Source organism: Esox lucius, chromosome 3 (genome assembly GCF_011004845.1).
Source record: "Esox lucius isolate fEsoLuc1 chromosome 3, fEsoLuc1.pri, whole genome shotgun sequence".
In the NCBI taxonomy this organism is placed as follows: domain Eukaryota; kingdom Metazoa; phylum Chordata; class Actinopteri; order Esociformes; family Esocidae; genus Esox; species Esox lucius.
The window spans coordinates 3,306,476-3,324,355 of NC_047571.1; the positions used below are offsets into that span (position 1 = coordinate 3,306,476).

At 40.4% G+C, this 17,880-nt stretch overlaps 1 long non-coding RNA gene across 1 annotated transcript in view; it reads right to left on the reverse strand.

Annotated features, from left to right (window-relative positions):
• Positions 1 to 17,880, reverse strand: part of LOC117593715 — a 34,931-nt gene that overhangs the window by 1,463 nt on the left and 15,588 nt on the right. The window contains exon 2 of the long non-coding RNA XR_004575115.1: positions 4,851 to 4,941. This is a non-coding gene — a long non-coding RNA (uncharacterized LOC117593715). The remainder of the gene's footprint in view (positions 1 to 4,850; positions 4,942 to 17,880) is intronic.

Sequence of the window (17,880 nt, forward strand, 5' to 3'; positions counted from 1 at the left end):
AATTGTTTTCGGAAAACATTTCTGCCATTCAGCATCAAGATTTTTTTTTTTAAAGCATTATGAGATTTTGTGTCAATGGTATTTCCTCATACTTTCATGCCTTTACTATCAAATTACACTGTAATTGGGTTGAAAATAATGAAATAATTATATAATAGACGGTAAAAAATATAGGCACCCCCAAAAAATTTGGTTCTTCAACCTAGAAATGAAACACTATAAAATGAAAGATTATAAATCAATATAACGGTTCCTTTAGGTGTAAAAAACGGCCAGCAGGTGGCAGCACTAGATCGCTAGTTACATTTGGACTTATATATTTTATAAACTCAGAAAAATTACAAACTTCTTCCCAAAAACTCAAGAACATCCCCATACTATTTTGACTAAATATTTATTTTTATATCTTATATATAATACAAACAATGTTTTATGGTTCAAAACATCATATATAGTGATGTACACGCTTGTAATATTTATTCTAGTGTACACATGAGCCTTTCTAAGATGCATTGGCAATGTCGTTGCCTGGTGAAAAGTTCTCATAGCAACCCAAACTATACAACTATATAACCCATATTATACACGGACAACCCCAATTATACATGTAACGCTTCAGGAAAGTGGCTACAAATAATATAGCATTGGAATCCGACGATTATGGCGAATCTATTTTTCGAATGAGCACTGTCCGCGGTATCGCGGATGTCGACTATGGATGGTTAAAGGGACTGATTAATCAAAAATAAAGTTCAACTGTCCTAGTAGGATTTTCCTGACATTTTCTTAGTTGCATCTCAGAGCAAAAGCCATGGTCCGCAGAGAGCTTCCAAAGCATCAGAGGGATCTCATTATTGAAAGATATCAGTCAGGAGAAGGGTACAAAATAATTTCCAAAGCATTAGATATACCATGGAACACAGTGAAGACAGTCATCATCAAGTGGAGAAAATATGGCACAACAGAGGCATTACCAAGAACTGGACGTCCCTCCAAAATTGATGAAAAGACAGAAAGAAAATTGGTCAGGGAGGCTTCCAAGAGGCCTACAGGAACATTAAAGGAACTGCAGGAATTTCTGGCAAGTACTGGCTGTGTGCTACAACAATCTCCTATATTCTTCATATTAATGGGCTATGGGGTAGGGTGGCAAGACAGAAGCCTTTTCTTACAAAGAAAAACATCCAAGCCCGGCTGAAGTTTGCAAAAACAAACATCAAGGCCCCTAAAAGCATGTGGGAAAATGTGTTATGGTCTGATGAAACCAAGGTTGCGCATAAACAACAATGCACATCACCCAAAGAACAGCATACCCAAAGTGAAGCAAGGTGGTGACAGCATCATGCTTTGGGGCTGTTTTTCTTCAGCTGGAACCGGGGCCTTAATCAGGGTGGAGGGAATTATGAACAGTTCCAAATACCAGGCAATTCTGGCACAAAACCTTCAGGCATCCATTAGAAAGCTGAAGATGAAGAGGAAGTCCACCTTTCAGCACGACAACGACCCAAAGCACACATCCAAATCCACAAAAGCATGGCTTCACCAGAATAAGATTAAAGTTTTGGAATGGCCCAGCCAGAGCCCAGACATGAATCCAATTGAAAGTCTGTGGGGTGATCTGAAGAGGGCTGTGTACAGGAGATGTCCTCGCATTCTGACAGATTTGGAGCGCTTTTGCAAAGAAGAGTGGGTATATATTGCCACGTCCAGATGACTCCTACCTAAATAGTCTCCTACCCAAAAAGACTGAGTGCTGTTATAAAATCAAAAGGTGCTTCAACAAAGTAAGAGTTTAAGGGTGTGCACACTTATGCAACCAGGTTATTGTGAGTTTTTTATTTTTCCCCCTCAAAGATTTCAGTTTGTTTCTCAACTGAATTGTTCATGTTAAAAGAGGAAAAAGTTCTGACATGATTTATCTTTGTCTCATTCTTTTACATCACAAGAACCTGCCATTTTAACAGGGGTGTATAGACTTTTTATATCCACTGTACATAGTTCAAATAAAACATTTTAAAATAAAGATTCTGTGGAGTAAACAATCTACAAAGACCGCGCTCAAGCTCAGGCCTGCAAAGGGGTTGTATTATACGGGACATTCGGTTTGCCGGTGTGTGTCTTAAAAGGACAACAGCAAAAAAGGTACAGCTATTCATATTTGATGTATTGGTAATTTGGGGTTTGTTAAAATAAACTAAAACTATATTGGTTTCCTACTTTAAATTGTGTGTATTCTGTTTGTTTTGGAAGGGTAAAGCTGTGTGTGTACATTTTTTTATTAATAGTATATACATTATTTGACAAATTGGTTTAAGTAGTTAATTAAGGGAGCTCAAGATATTAGTGTATTAAGTTCATTTAAGTGTTTTGAAGAACTTAGGGCCTTTTGTCTAAGAATTAGGGATGGATGGGCCACATGTTCATGAAAGGAGTGCTCAGGGTCGTGGGTAACGCCGACGTCTCTCACAGTTTTTTGGATGCAACCATTCAACCATTGAGGTTCACTGTGAGATCTGCCAACAAAACTCTTTCTATATTGTGTCCTAAAACAAGCATTTAAACTCATGCTTCTAGAGTGGCTTATTTTGAGACTTCTCCATGTTTCATTGAAATATACAACTGTGTGTCATCAGTATACAGTAACATTGAAAATTGACATTACATGGTTCCGAATGACATTACCCAGAGGAAGCATATGTGGGCTTTGTGCCAAATAATCTTGTGTAGGTCCCCCTTTTGCCGCCAAAACAGCCCTAACGCGTTGAGGCATGGACTCCACTAGACCTCTGAAGATGTGCTGTTGTATCTGGAAACAAGACATTAGTAGTAGATCTTAAGTCCTATAAGTTGTGAGGTGGGGCCTCCATGGATCGGACTTGTTTATTCAGCACATCCCACAGATGCTCGATTGGATTGAGATCTGAGGAATTTTGAGGCCAAGTCAACACCCTGAACTCGTGTTTCTCATACCATTCCTGAACCATTTTTGCTTTGTGGCAGGGCACATTATCCTGCTGAAAGAGGCAAATGCCATCAGGGAATACCGTTGCTATGAAAGGGTGCACATGGTCTGCAACAATGCTCAGGTAGGTGGTATTTGTCAAAGTAACATCCATATGGATGGCAAGACCGAAGGTTTCACAGCAGAACATTGCCCAAAGCATCACACTGCCTCCGCCAGCTTGCCTTCTTCCCATAGTGTATCCTGGTGCCATGTATTCTCCAGGTAAGCGACGCACACGCACCCGGCTATCCACTTGATGCAAAAGGATACGAGATAAATCAGACCAGGCCACCTTCTTCCATTGCTCTGTGGTCCAGTTTTGATGCTCACGTGCCCATTGTAGGCGCTTTTGTCAGTGGACAGGGGTGAGTTTGGGCACCCTGACTGGTCTGTGGCTATGCAGCCTCATACGCAACAAACTGTGATGCACTGTGTTCTGACACTTTTCTGTCAGTACCAGCATTTACTTTTTCAGCAATTGGAACTACAGTAGCTTGTCTGTTGGATCGGACCACACGGGCGAGCCACGTGCATCAATGAGCCTTGTCTGCCCATGACCCTGTCGCTGGCTCACAGTTTTCTCTTTCTTGGACCATTTTTGATAGGTACTGACCACTGCAGACCGGGAACACCCCACAAGGGCTGCAGTTTTGGAGATGCTCTGACCCAGTCGTCTTGCCATCACAATTTGGCCCTTGTCAAATTCACTCAGATTCTTACACTTGCCTGTTTTTCCTGCTTTTGACACATCAACTTTGAGGACTGAATGTTCACTTGCTGCATAATATATCCCACCCACGGACAGGTGCCATAATAACAAGAATATCAGTGTTATTCACTTCACCTGTCAGTGGTCATAATGTTATGGCTGTTCAGTGTATATCTTTTAAAATTAAGGTAAAAAGGTTCTATCATTGTCTCATCAGACCATAATGAGATTCCTGCTGTCTGGCCAAAACCTGTGGAGAATCAGTGCAATGGTTGTTATATGCAGGGAGTGCCCAGTACCTGTCAGATATTCCTGCAACTCCTTTTATGTTGCAGTTGATGTCTTGATCACTTCCCCGATGAACAATCTCTTTGCCCTCTTGTCTATTTTGGAGGGATAACCTGATCTTTGCGATGCTCTGGTTATGCAATCTTGCCTCTATTTTAATGATGATACACTTAATATTTTTAAAAGGCTTTTATTGTATATTCTCTCCTTATCCTGATCTTTCAATAATATGATTAGCTCCTTTTGGACCACTGCTACCTCTGGTGTATGAAACAAAGAATTGGTAAACTCAATCCTACAGGAACTGCTGATTTGTTTTGGGATTTGTTTCAGAATCAATAAAACTGATGTCTGGAGATGACAACATACCCCATTACATGGTTCAAATGTGATTGCTTGAATCTGAACACAGTTACAAACCCCATTATATAGCGTTTGTTCACTTATAAAACCTAGGCATTCACAGATTTTATTTTAATTAAGAAGTAATCAAACAATTTTTCACTTAAATATTGTTTGTAATAAGTTCTTACTCCAATGTTACACATGGTTACATATTTAAACTAAGCCTATGCACACTTATTGTTGGTCTCCTGAGGCTCAACATGTGTTCTATATACAGCTCTGGAACAAAGTAAGAAACCACTGCACCTTTTTCTTTCCTTTCCAAAAAAGTCAAAAAGGAAGGTTTTGAGTGAGGAACAGAAGAGACCACTGCAAATTGAACGCTTCTGTTCCTCATTCAAAATTTTCCTTTTCAACTTTTTTGGAAAGGAAAGAAAAAGGTGCAGTGGTCTCTTACTTTTTTCCAGAGCTGTATGTGACCTATGTCTGACCAGCCATACTTACTTCTCATAGACAAATTCATCATCTGTGCTGAAGTAGTGCGCATTTGCTGTGGTTTTTGGTTTGGTTCTAAGGGTTGCAAAATACAACCGATCTGTAAGTGAAGAAGATGTTCATAGGAAATTATTCAAACATTTATTATCAACACACAAAACATAGAGATATCTTACCAAAATGAACTTTTTTATATGAACCTAATCCAATGGGTTCCCATGACTCTTTGCAATCACAAAATATATATTTTTATTTTTTTAATCAAACAATGCTCAAAGGAATAAACTATGAAAGTTAAAAGCCTGAGTAAAACTCCCCAAAATGTCCATAGACTTACTCTGACATCACTTACACACGCCACACACATAATGCTCAAGCATACACACTGTCAAGGTGTTGGGTAGACAGGACTATGTGCTGCTCTGCACTCGCGCTCAATACTTTTCCGATCTGTTCGACACTCACTGCATCAGACCAATAGTCCTCATTCATGAAAACTTTTCAGAAAAGATCTCAGATTTGAAGTTTGGAAGAGACTTAAGATCATCTCTAAGTGTGATTCACGAAACTGTCGCACCTGGTCGAAATTAGCGTAGAATATGGAATGCCAAAGGGTTCACATCGTCTTATTCCTAACGGGCGTTTTGCAAATATCCAGTTGAAAACAAGAGTCTGGGTGTCATTAGGGTTTCAGGAGTTCACTGGTGAAACCCTATTGTGTTTGTTCTAGTTCATTATTATTATTATTATTGTTATTAGGGTTTCAGCAGTTCACTGGTTAAACCCTGTTGTGTTTGTTCCAGTTCATTATTAGGGTTTCAGCAGTTACTGCCATTTTGGATTTTGTTAAAAACACTTAAAATGCGACTTCTATGGCACAAAATGACCAATCTTCCTGTAAATTTATATTTGACATCTATGGACAAAGGCCATCAAACGCTACGTAAGCCACCACAGTAGGTTAAAAAACATGGCCACTATTGACCAATAAACATGTGCAGGGGCATGGTTTTGTTCATTTATGCACACAACTACTACAAGGATAATAATATAAAAATTCTACTTTGCCCGTATGTTGACGAAGATGATAGAACAAAAAGGACAGCAAAATATTTTAATCAACCACCCAGTGGTGCTATTGAGGTTTTCCACATATCTTAGTTCACCACGCTCACCTCTTTTCAGTTAGAGCCTTGAAAAGAAATGGATAAGTCCATCTCCTCACATATTTGCAATTGGGTTCCATTAACTTTTCTGTTATGTTTTTTCTGCCATTTTGATTTTGTGAAAAATACTTAAAACGCTACTTCTATGGCACCAAGTGACTGATATTCATGTAATTTTGTATTTGGCATCTAAGGACAAACGCTGTCAAACGCTATATAAGCCAGGCAGGTAGGTAAAAAAACATGGTCGCTATTGACCAATAAATGTGCAGGGGCGGGGTTTTGCACTTTTATGCACACAACTACTACAAGGTTAATTATATTATAATTCTACTTGGTCCATATATTGACCAAGATGATAGGAAAAAAATGACTGCAATATTCTTTTTATGAACCACTTGGTGGCGCTATTGAGGTTTTCCAAATATGCTAGCTCACCACACTTCTCTAATGAAACATATTTACAATTGGGATCCATTAACTGTCCCGTTATGTTTTTTCTGCCAATTTAGAATTTGTGAAAAAGACATAAACCTCTGACAGCTATGATTTTCAAATCCACCTGTCAATGTCTTGACATTTTGGCTTCTAAAATGGTCATCCTTTATAGTAGAAGGAAGTGCTTTATATTCTGGGATTATGCAGACCCCCAGCTACATGAAGGATGTATTGAAAACAAATATTTTGAGACCCTTACATGAGTAATAATGTGAAATAGTCAGAAAAAAGCAAGCATCAAGGGTGCACATATTTTGGTTTTATATTGAAATAAAATAGTAAAATATAATAGTTTGTTTTGCATTACATTTGGTTACCCCCAGGGGTTCAGAATAACTACAAGTTGAATGGTTCTGAATTTATAAAATAATAAAATGAACATGGCATTTGTTTTTACTCACATCCACATCCATTTTTTTCTCAAAAATTATGATAATCATTGAAAATGCCCATATGGGGTCACTCAACTTATTCTGTCATATTGTACTTCCAAAAGCCACCACTAGATGACAGTCCCTTCTTTTTTTTTTTTTTACTCTGAGGATTCTTTTAATATTTTTATGGGGTTCTTGAATAGGGGGTGCCCTTATTTCCTTTGGAATTCCCTACATGTGCCATATCTGGAAGTGGTGGAGATTAGAACAGGGATGTGTCCAGTCTTCCTTTGGATGGTTATATCCACAGGTGACACTCTACACAACACAGCATAGGCGCACATTTGACCACTGGCTACCATACTGTTACATCAAGTTATCATATAGGCCTAGTAATTCCACTAAAACAATAATAATAAACATTATTATAGAATAGCATGTAGGCTACACTTTGTTATTTGCAGCAGAATATCCCTATTAACGTGAAAGAAGAATGAAGCATCTAACATCAACGGTTACGGAGCAGTGAATACAAAAAAAAGAAATTGACACACCCATGCGTCAATAACTCCTATGGCACCAAATGACTGATATTCATGTAATTTCATATTTGGCATCTATGGACGAAGGTCTTTCAAATCTATAGTAAGCAGACCAGTTTTTAAAAAAAAACATACTGCTATTGACCTATGAACTTATAGGTGTGTGGTTTTGCGCATATAGGCACATAAGTCCTACACGCTTAATCAGATAAAATGTTTACTTCACAAAATTCTCGTCTAATTGACAATATGTCTAATTGTTGTGCCACACGGTGGCATATTTGGTGGCATATATTTCTGACATATGCAACCTTACGACGCTCACCCCACTTGAGTTAGAGCCCTGGAAAGAGGTTGTCAACTGCATCTCCTTACATATAACATATTTGCCATTGGAACCCATTAACTCCATCATTTTGAATATGTACAAATGCTCAAACTTAATTCCTCTAGCCCTAAATGACCGATCTTAGGGTTACTTCATAGTTTGCTTGTACCTATGAAGATGGAATTACCATCACACTGAGAGGAGTTGAATGCAGGACCTGTTGTTCTGTAGTCTGCATCTCTAACCACTACAATATTTAACAAGGGGCAAAAATAGTTCACCTAGGCCGGCTCCGCTTACGCGTTCAGGCAAAAATATAGCATATCAGACGGCTAGAGTAGCCTAGGTGAACTAGTAATAATTGAGGGAGTAGATTTAGGAAAGGCTGGGCAAAGTTTTGAGCCTCTCACATTTAGAATAGATATGGTAAGGATACACCGATGTTTTTAAACAAGAAACCAGGCAAGCCTAGTTCCGCCATATACTGTATGGCTTTTGCCACTGGCCGTTTTAACAGCTTATTAGCCATTTGTGAATGACATTGATACAATAACTACTAAATCAGTGGCGTTTTTATATGTAAAAAAACTTGGTGGGGCACAAACCATTTCAAAATATAGGATACATACCAGTAAAACTACAAAACTCCCTCTTGCTACTGATGTGTTTATTTAACACATCAACAAACAGCATGGCTCCACAAAACACTTTTAACGACAGAGCTGCTTGAATCAAACCAAGCTGAGGGCCACAGCAATGGCCTCAACACCACTGAAGGTGGCCACAACGAAGCGGAAAGACAACTATTTAGGGATCCAGATCCATTCTATGACAACAACCTTAATAGATAAGCATGGACACACTGACACTTATCACAATCTATATCAATCGATCCAGCCCAAAAATATGACCAATGCACGGACCAGCACCACAAAGGCAGGATGATAAAATATGCTTTCACTCACCAAGGCTGAGGGCTCACTTGAAGAGAAAGGTGGCACAGCGGTTCTTCCTCTGTCCAAACTTTTTTAATGACTTTGGGAATGAAGTCATGTAGCTGCTGAATCAGCTGGCTTTCTATGGACAACATGGCCAATGCGTTAAGTCGCGGCTGTCCCATGGTATTGCAAGTGAAGGTTTTTACCCTCTTCAAGGTGGAAAAGTTCCTCTCTGACTCGGATGTCGTCATAGGTGTTGTTATGATAATTTTCAGCAGCGTGATGGTCTCAGCAAAAGCCTCCTCTAGGTTGTCCTCATGGATGGATCTTAACAGAGACAGGGCTGTCTTACCAGTGCTCAGCTCAGACTTCCTAGTTTCCTAGAGGCCATAGTTTCACCGCACAGTTAAGCTCAGATGTAGGGAATGACAGGACAAATTGTGGGAAAAGCTAGCTGTCAACAAGCTTGGCAGCTATCAGGTGGTCACTTTGTGAAAACCTCTGCTCTACCTGGGAGATGACTGTGTCGCATGCCTCCTTCATCAACAGCGCTGTGTTGGTTACTCATTTGGGGAAAAAATCCAGCAGCTGCAGAAAGGCTCGGTCTCGGAGTTCTTTTGACAGGCCATATGCCTCACTTATGGTGGCCTCATCCCATCCTGGTTGTGTGCGTATGTCCTCCATACAAAGAATCAGCGCTCCGCGGTTTTCCCAAACTGCATTGACATTTCTACTTTTAAAGTTCCATCGTACAGTGGGTGGCCTTGGAATGCGTCTCTGTGTTGCCTCAGCAAGTGCTGCAACACATTTTGGAGTGCCAGAGAAAAAGGTGGCAAAAGCAGTTAAATCTGCAAAAATCAAGGTCAGGTTCAGCTGGTGAGCATAGCAGTGAACAAACTGGGCATGTCTCTTTCATTAGCGTCTGTACCCCTCAGTTGTTTCCACTCATTACAGCCACACTATCATAAGTCTGAGCAATCAGCTTTTCTCAAAGCTCCAGTTCCAGCACACCCTTGATGCTATTAGAGAGTTTTATCTTTGACTTCCAAAAACCTCTCTGTCATTGTATTGTCAGGCAACATGTATCGCAACACAACCATCTACAGGAGACATCAGTTGTCTCATCTGCCTGTTTGGCAACAAATGATGTTTCGTCCACTAGCTTGGCTATGTCCTCCCTGTACACTTCATACATACAGTCTAAAAGTTCATTTTGTACAGTGCTAGATGTCCATATGCAGATGGGCTGAGCGTCATAGTGCCTCTGAAGTCTCGAATCACCCTCACACAGTTTCAAATGCATCTGAATTTTCCAGGATTCAGGGAGTCCACCGACTAGTTGTGCCCCCGCAGTGCGGTTTCACATTTTCAACACAGTTTAATACATGTTATGATCCGACTGAGAACGTACCTGTTTTCCTCCACCTGTTTGTTATGCTGCTCAATGGAGCGCCTGTATGCACTGTCAACTTGGGCTGCGACATTTACCCTTCCAAGTAAGCCCAATTTCACAGCGTTGTCCAGATGACTCCCGCTGCTCTCATGTTTTGCAATCCTCTCAGAAAGATGTTTCAAATCTTTGTAACCTGTCCTCGACCAAGTAACATCTACACCAAATAGCAGACATGGAAAACAGAAGAGTGCCTTCTTTTGTATGCTTTAGAGACTCCTCGGATGATTATGTTTGTAAGCGTTTGACGTGTCTCTCTTATTTGCAAATAATAAAACGTAATTGTGCCAAGAGAATTTTGTCTCTGTAATTCCTCCTTAAAGAGTTCTGATCGATGGAATTGCCATCACAACCCCCCCACCACTTCAACCTCCGCAGCAGTGCTAGCAGCATTCATGCGAAAGACAACCTGTGGATATGCACGGGCACTCAACTTCTTTGGTCGACCATGACGAAGCCTGTTCTGTGTGGAACCTGTCCTGTTAAACCACTGTATGGTCTTGGCCACCGTGCTGCAGCTCAGTTTCCGGGTCTTGGCAGTCTTCTTATAGCCTAGGGCATCTTTATGTAGAGCAACAATTCTTTTTTTCAGATCCTCAGAGATTTCTTTGCCATGAGGTGCCATGTTGAACTTCCAAATGACAAATCGACGCAAATAGGCTACAGCACATCGGTAGCGCAAACAGCAGAAAACAAAAAGCTAAAACTTTCAGGCAGTGCTGAGGCTGCAAGAAGCTGCAGGAATAGTCAACTTTATGAACTCTGATTGCTTTTAGCAGAATGTTTACAGTGCAAAGCGAACACAGTCATGCGCAGCAGACCAGATCTAAAAAGTAGGTGCTGGAACAAACTGAGGAAAATCTTGTTCCGGCAGGATCCGGCTCAAATTAACCACTGAGTGGGTGATTGAAAATATAGTGTGTTTCTATAAATTCACTTACTTAAGCTTTAACCATTTCTCAGTGTGCTCCACCTTATACTATTTTTTAACTTATAAAATATTATTGAAATAGTAATTTTGTTTCATTTCTATTTTCCCCCACATAGTTTTCCCTTTGAAAATATAGCCTACAGGTTACACACTATAGACACACTACAGACTTTTATTTTGAAAGCAAATTATGATAATCCAAAGTCTTACTGTTGTTTCAAGTTTCAAGGTTAATTTGTCAAATGCACCGGACAACACAGCATCATCCTGTACAATTAAATTCTTATGGCATGGCACCCGACGAGTTAAGAAGGAGAGTACATAAGCAAAAATATATCTTGACAGAAAATAATAATAAAATAAAGCAACAATATACACAACACTATACACTAGCAGCAATAAAAAAAAAAAAGAATACTGTAAACTTGCAGCAATCTGGGTAGGTGTTTTGATAGAGCAGCAATCTGTGTAGTATAATTGAACATTTAGATATGGCAAGTATGGCAGTAATATAACAGTGTGACCTAGCAGCAATTGATAGATTTATTGAAATAATAGATTCATATGAGCGCAATAAGCTTAAGAATGGTGGCCTAGCGCACTACAACCACGTAGTGAGAATTAGGAAGAAGAAAATGTACACACAGCTTTAAATATATCAAGAGGATAATGCGATCATATACATAACACTATACATAGCAGCAGTTTAAAAAGAGTACTGTAGATTAGCAGCAATTTTAGTAGTATTGAATATTGTAGAAATGGCAAGTATGGCAGTAATATAAATTGATGATTTATGACCCTGGGGGGGGCTTCCATTTTTATTTGACAGTTGGGCGGGACCTCCGGTGTGACGTATGGACTTCCTGTATGACGTATGCATGCCCGGTGACTTTGTAATTTATGATTGCATTGATGTATCCATGTTTATCAATCATTGTAAAACATCAAACATGGACACATCAATGCAGTCATAAATTACAAAGTCACCGGACATGCATATGTCACACCGGAAGTCCCACCCAGCAAACCAGATGTCCCGCCCACCTGTCAAATCAATCTGGAAGCCCCGCTCACCAGGGTCATAAATCACCAAAGTGACAAAATATACCCTACGTGAACTACTAATGTCCATTAAATTATCTAAAAGGGCATCAGAGCATCTGGAATGTTCGTGTGTGATCATTATGATCATGGATCAGTGTTATTGATTGAGGAGCCTTATGGCCTGAGTGAAAAATCTGCTTTTTAGCATCTACCAGATGGCAGCAGTGTGAACAGACCATAGCCTGGGAGGCTATGCTCTTTGATGATGTTCCATACTTTCCTCAGTCATTGTGTATGGCAGATACCTTGCACGGAGGGGATATGGCAGCCGATGATGCGACTTTACCACTCTCTGGAGGGACTTGCGGCCTGCAGTGCGGCCTGCCATACCAGGCAGTAATGCAGCCTGAGAGGATACTTTCAATGGTGTGCCTGTAGAAGTTGGTGAGAGTTTTTGCAGATATGCCAAATTTCTTGAGTCTCCTCAGGAAGTATAGTAGTTTTTGGGCAGTTTTCACTGCCGAGTTTGCTTGTCTGAACCAGGTGAGTTCATCCTTGATGAACACATGAGAAACTTGTATTTGGAAACACTTCAGCTCCATTGATGTGTATGGGGGCATGACCCCGTCTGCCACTTCCTGAAGTCCACGATCATCTCGAGGAGTCTCACTGACGCTGAGAGAGAGGTTGTTGTCCTGGCACCATGTTCCTTACCTCCTCTCTTTAAGCCTTCTCATCAGTTGTTGGAGATGGCAATGCCATCTGGCCCTAGTGACTTCCGAGGGTTCACTTTTTTTAAAACTCTCCTCACGTCACCTGTGGTTAGGGACAGAGTGTAGTCGTCCTGGTCCTAAGCAAGCCTCACTGAATGAATTGTGTTGGTTGCCTCAAACCATGCATAGAAGGTGTTGAGCTCATCAGGGAGTGGTGGGACGTGCATCATTGCTATTTCTCCCTTTGTATTCTGTGATGTGTCGCATTCCTCCCTGCATGTGTCTGGGGTCAGAGTTGCAGTAATTTGACTCCAATATATCCCGGTATTCTCTTTTTCCATCCCGATAGCCTTCTGATGGTCATATCTGGATCTCTTCAAGGCCTCCAGGTCCCTAGAGCTATAGTCAGAGGACCTTGCTCTGAGCTTAGCATGGACATTACCATTTACCCAGGGCTTTTGGTTGGGAAAGTCCTGACAGCAACCCTCGAGGTGTGGTCTGCTTTCCCAAATGCAGGGCGGGGGAGGGGTTTGCAGTGTTGCCAACTTTGTCACTATTGTCACTATATTTAGCGAGTATTCAGACCCCTCTAGCCACTCTTTTTCCAAAAAGCGACTAGCAACAAATCTAGCTACTTTTTCTGGTGTTATTGGAGACTTTTGGAGATTATGACATGAAAGCACATATCATTCTTACTCTTCTCAATGAGCAGCGGGATCTGCCGTGGGCCCCTCCGCCCCAAAGCACTCACTTGCGGCCCAGTCCTCACGCTGCAGTCCCTCCCAGCTGCAGTCAGAGCAGCAGATGTTCACCCCTCCGTGTCCAGAGACTGTAAATGAATTGTGCATGCAGGAAACCGCTGCTGGCTGATCCCACCCTGGCTTATGTTCAGGGTGGGATGTAAATGTAAAATGTTCTTTGACTAAAATAAATCACTGCGTGAAAATAAATCACAGCATTTGCCGGTCCCATGCCCGCATAAAGGAGGAGGGTTGGAATTGTGACATAAAAAAAACAATAATCGACAGAAGAAAGTTCATTTGTAGATTTTTACTTCAATTTTATCTCTCCCACAACATTATTCCTCTCTCCTATGGCGTCCATCAAAATTACATGCACAAGGCCAATAATGCAAATTTGGAGATGACGTCATTTTGCAACTTTTTTGTGACTTTTAGGACAGCCAATAGCTACTTTCCTTACTGAGGAGTTGGCAACACTGGGGGTTTGCATTCCGTCTTTGTGAATAACAATGGTCTAATCGCTTTCGGTAGGAAAGTTAATGTCCTGGTGGTATTTTGTAGAACTCTCCTCATATCAGCTCTATTAAAACCGCCAACAACAATAGCAGCTGCCTCAGGGTGGGCGTCTTCTAGTCCATTTATTACTCCGTATAGGACTTCCAGCGCCTGCGGGGGTATATAGACTGCTGTGATAATAGCTGTGCTGAATTCCCATGGAAGGTAGAAAGGCCGTATCTTTACAGACAGTAGCTCTATGTCTTGTGAACAATGTGTAGACAGCACTGCAACATCCGTTCCCCACTGAGAGTTAACCATAATGCAGACCCCTTCGCCCTTACTTTTTCCAGACTCTGAAGTTCGTTCCTGCGGGTGGATAGAATAGCCAGCAGGAGTGACACGCAAGTCTGGCACCCAAGAATCCAGCCATGATTCCACAAACACTAGCACACAGCAGTTTGCAATATCCCGTTGAAAGTTAATCCATGCATGTAGTTTGTCCATTTTATTGTCCAGGTAAAGAATGGTCGGTAATGGCAGATTGTAATATCTCATCCTAGATCCGCTTAGGACACCGGCATGTTTGCCCCTCTTCTTTCTCTTCCATCGGCATATTGGTACACTGCATGAAAAGGCCTGTTTCGGAGTGTGTCCATACAAGTAAAGATCTTTGTAATGGTGACAAGAAAAAGGCCAGTACAGATATAAAATGATTTTAACCAGTCGTAAGAAGTCCGCTCTTGACATTTTTGGAAACTCTGCAAATTAGTTCTTAACACTTGTACTTTGTACTCATTCTAATTTAAAAAGTTTACACTCAGCAGGCAACCTAAAGTGTTCATTGTTCATTGAGTGAAAATGGACCCAGTTATTTTAAAATGTTGTATACTTGTATATAATATAATTTAAATCCAATGATTGCATCCATTTTATCACTTACATTTATTTAGTATATTACATGGTTTTAAAATATTTTTTTAGAGTGCAACAAAAGTTATTCCAAAATAATATTTTTATAGTTTACAAGTGTGTGGCTATTTACCATGAAAAATAAAATAAAGGAGTCATTGAAAAAAAGCCATTATAAAAGGCTGTTTGAGGATTCAGATTCACGGAAGTTTGATGTTATATTGCAAAGTTCAAGAAACAATGTCAGCTGAACAATGGTAAGATCCTTTGGATATAATAATGTAAACAAAAAAAGAGCTTACTGCTCATTAGCCATCAGTACCTTCGGTGACAAGTTGTTTTGTGTTACAGCTGTCTAGCTTGCTGGGTACTGTTGTTACATACAGAATGCTTAATTAAGTGCATTGTAGCTAGATAACTAACCCTAGTAAAACATTACATACAGTGGGGAGAACAAGTATTTGATACACTGCCGATTTTGCAGGTTTTCCCACTTACAAAGCATGTAGAAGTCTGTAATTTTTATCATAGGTACTCTTCAACTGTGATTGACGGAATCAAAAACAAAAATCCAGAAAATCACATTGTATGATTTTTAAGTAATTCATTTGCATTTTATTGCATGACATAAGTATTTGATACATCAGAAAAGCAGAACTTAATATTTAGTACAGAAACCTTTGTTTGCAATTACAGAGATCATACGTTTCCTGTAGTTATTGACCAGGTTTGCACACACTGCAGCAGGGATTTTGGCCCACTCTTCCATACAGATCTTCTCCAGATCCTTCAGGTTTCGGGGCTGTCGCTGGGCAATACGGATTTTCAGCTCCCTCCAAAGATTTTCTATTTGGTTCAAGTCTGGAGACTGGCTAGGCCACTCCAGTACCTTGAGATGCTTCTTACGGAGCCACTCCTTAGTTGCCCTGGCTGTGTGTTTCGGGTCGTTGTTACTAATGGTTTTCTTTGAGACTGTGGTCCCAGCTCTCTTCAGGTCATTGACCAGGTCCTGGCATGTAATTCTGGGCTGATCCCTCACGTTCCTCATGTTCATTGATGCCCCACGAGGTGAGATCTTGCATGGAGCCCCAGACCAAGGGAGATTGACCGTCATCTTGAACTTCTTCCATTTTCTAATAATTGCACCAACAGTTGTTGCCTTCTAACCAAGCTGCTTGCCTATTGTCCTGTAGCCCATCCCAGCCTTGTGGAGGTCTACAATTGTATCCCTGATGTCCTTACACAGCTCTCTGTTCTTGGCCATTGTGGAGAGGTTGGAGTCTGTTTGATTCAGTGTGTGGACAGGTGTCTTTCATGTCGTGCAATAAAATGTATTCTTTAAAAATCATACAATGTGATTTTGCCAGTCTCTCACATTTGAAATTTACCTATGATAAAAATTACAGACCTCTACAAGCCTATACTGGACACAAAGGGAGAAAAACATTTCGTTGAACAATCTGGACAAAGCAGCAAAGAGGGACATCAAACAGTTGACCCAGTGCCGCAAATGACAGGTTTGTTTATTTGTAGAAAGAAAAAACAAGTTTTGAGAACATTTGTTTTGTATTTGATTGGAAGTGATGACTCATTTCTCTTATAAAATAATTACAATAATTCCACATCTAAAATGTGGTCCCTTTTTATATGAAGGTAAAATCATTTATTTATTTATCATCATCATCTTCCGCTTCATCCGGGGCCGGGTCGCGGGGTCAGCAGTCTAAGCAGAGATGCCCAGACTTCCTTCTCCCTAGGGGGGGGGACCGAGGCGTTCCCAGGCCAGCCGGGAGACATAGTCCCTCCAGTGTGTCCTAGGTCTTCCCCGGGGTCTCCTTCCGGTGGGACAAGACCGGAACACCTTCCCAGGAAGGGATCTCTAAGGGATCGCCCAGCCACCCTGCGGAGAAAGCTCATTTCGGCCGCCTGTATCCGGGATCTTGTCCTTTCGGTCATGACCCAAAGCTCATGACCATAGATGAGAGTAGGAACGTAGATTGACCGGTAAATCGAGAGCTTCGCCTTGCGGCGAAAAAATTGCTCACTTGTAAAAAGATTTGCAAATATGGAATTACTTTTGTAGTTGTATAAAAAATTAGCATAGTGTAACTAACTTGATATTTGGAATCATGCTACTCATTAATAACACTTGCCAACATAAAATACAAACACTTTTTGTCACTAAAACGTCACTAGAACTGTGACAAAATTTATTTTATTTGTAAATCACACTCTGTGGTTGTACGTTTCACACCGGTTACAAGCAGATGTACCCATGAGGACTCGGATTGGCACAGCATAGCGTTTTCTGACCAATGAACTGAGTGCTGAGTAGATTCTGGAACACAAGTTTTTTAACTAATAGTGACGTATTGCAGAGGAGAAAAAAAATTTCAGCATAGTCGGCTTCTCATACCCACTTGTACCTCAGTTGTTGGTACTAAACAAAACCTTCTATCCAGTTCGTTCAACGTGACAATGCATTTGAAAAGTAGGAAAAACTGTTTGGATTGAAAAAAATATACTTAGGAACAATTACATGCAAAATTACTACAATGGAACAATAGCAATTAGCTAGGAATTTACATTTTGTATGCTGAAACTCTACCCTGTTGGAGCAGATACCATAAATACAATAAAAAAAAGTCTGAACCTTTTGCCAAACAGTGATGACAGCCCTAGCAAATAAAACAAATTGGTTGAACAAATGCAAACAAATTAATAAATGATAAACAAAAACTACATGTTATGATGTGAACCATATTCAACTTGTATGTATACGCCCAAACTAGTCTAATACAAAAAACGTATTAGTGCAAAGTGAATTTCTATTATTCTCGTGGTAAGAACATATCCATGTCAAAGACAAAACATTAAGTAGCCTTGTAAATTCCTTTCTAAA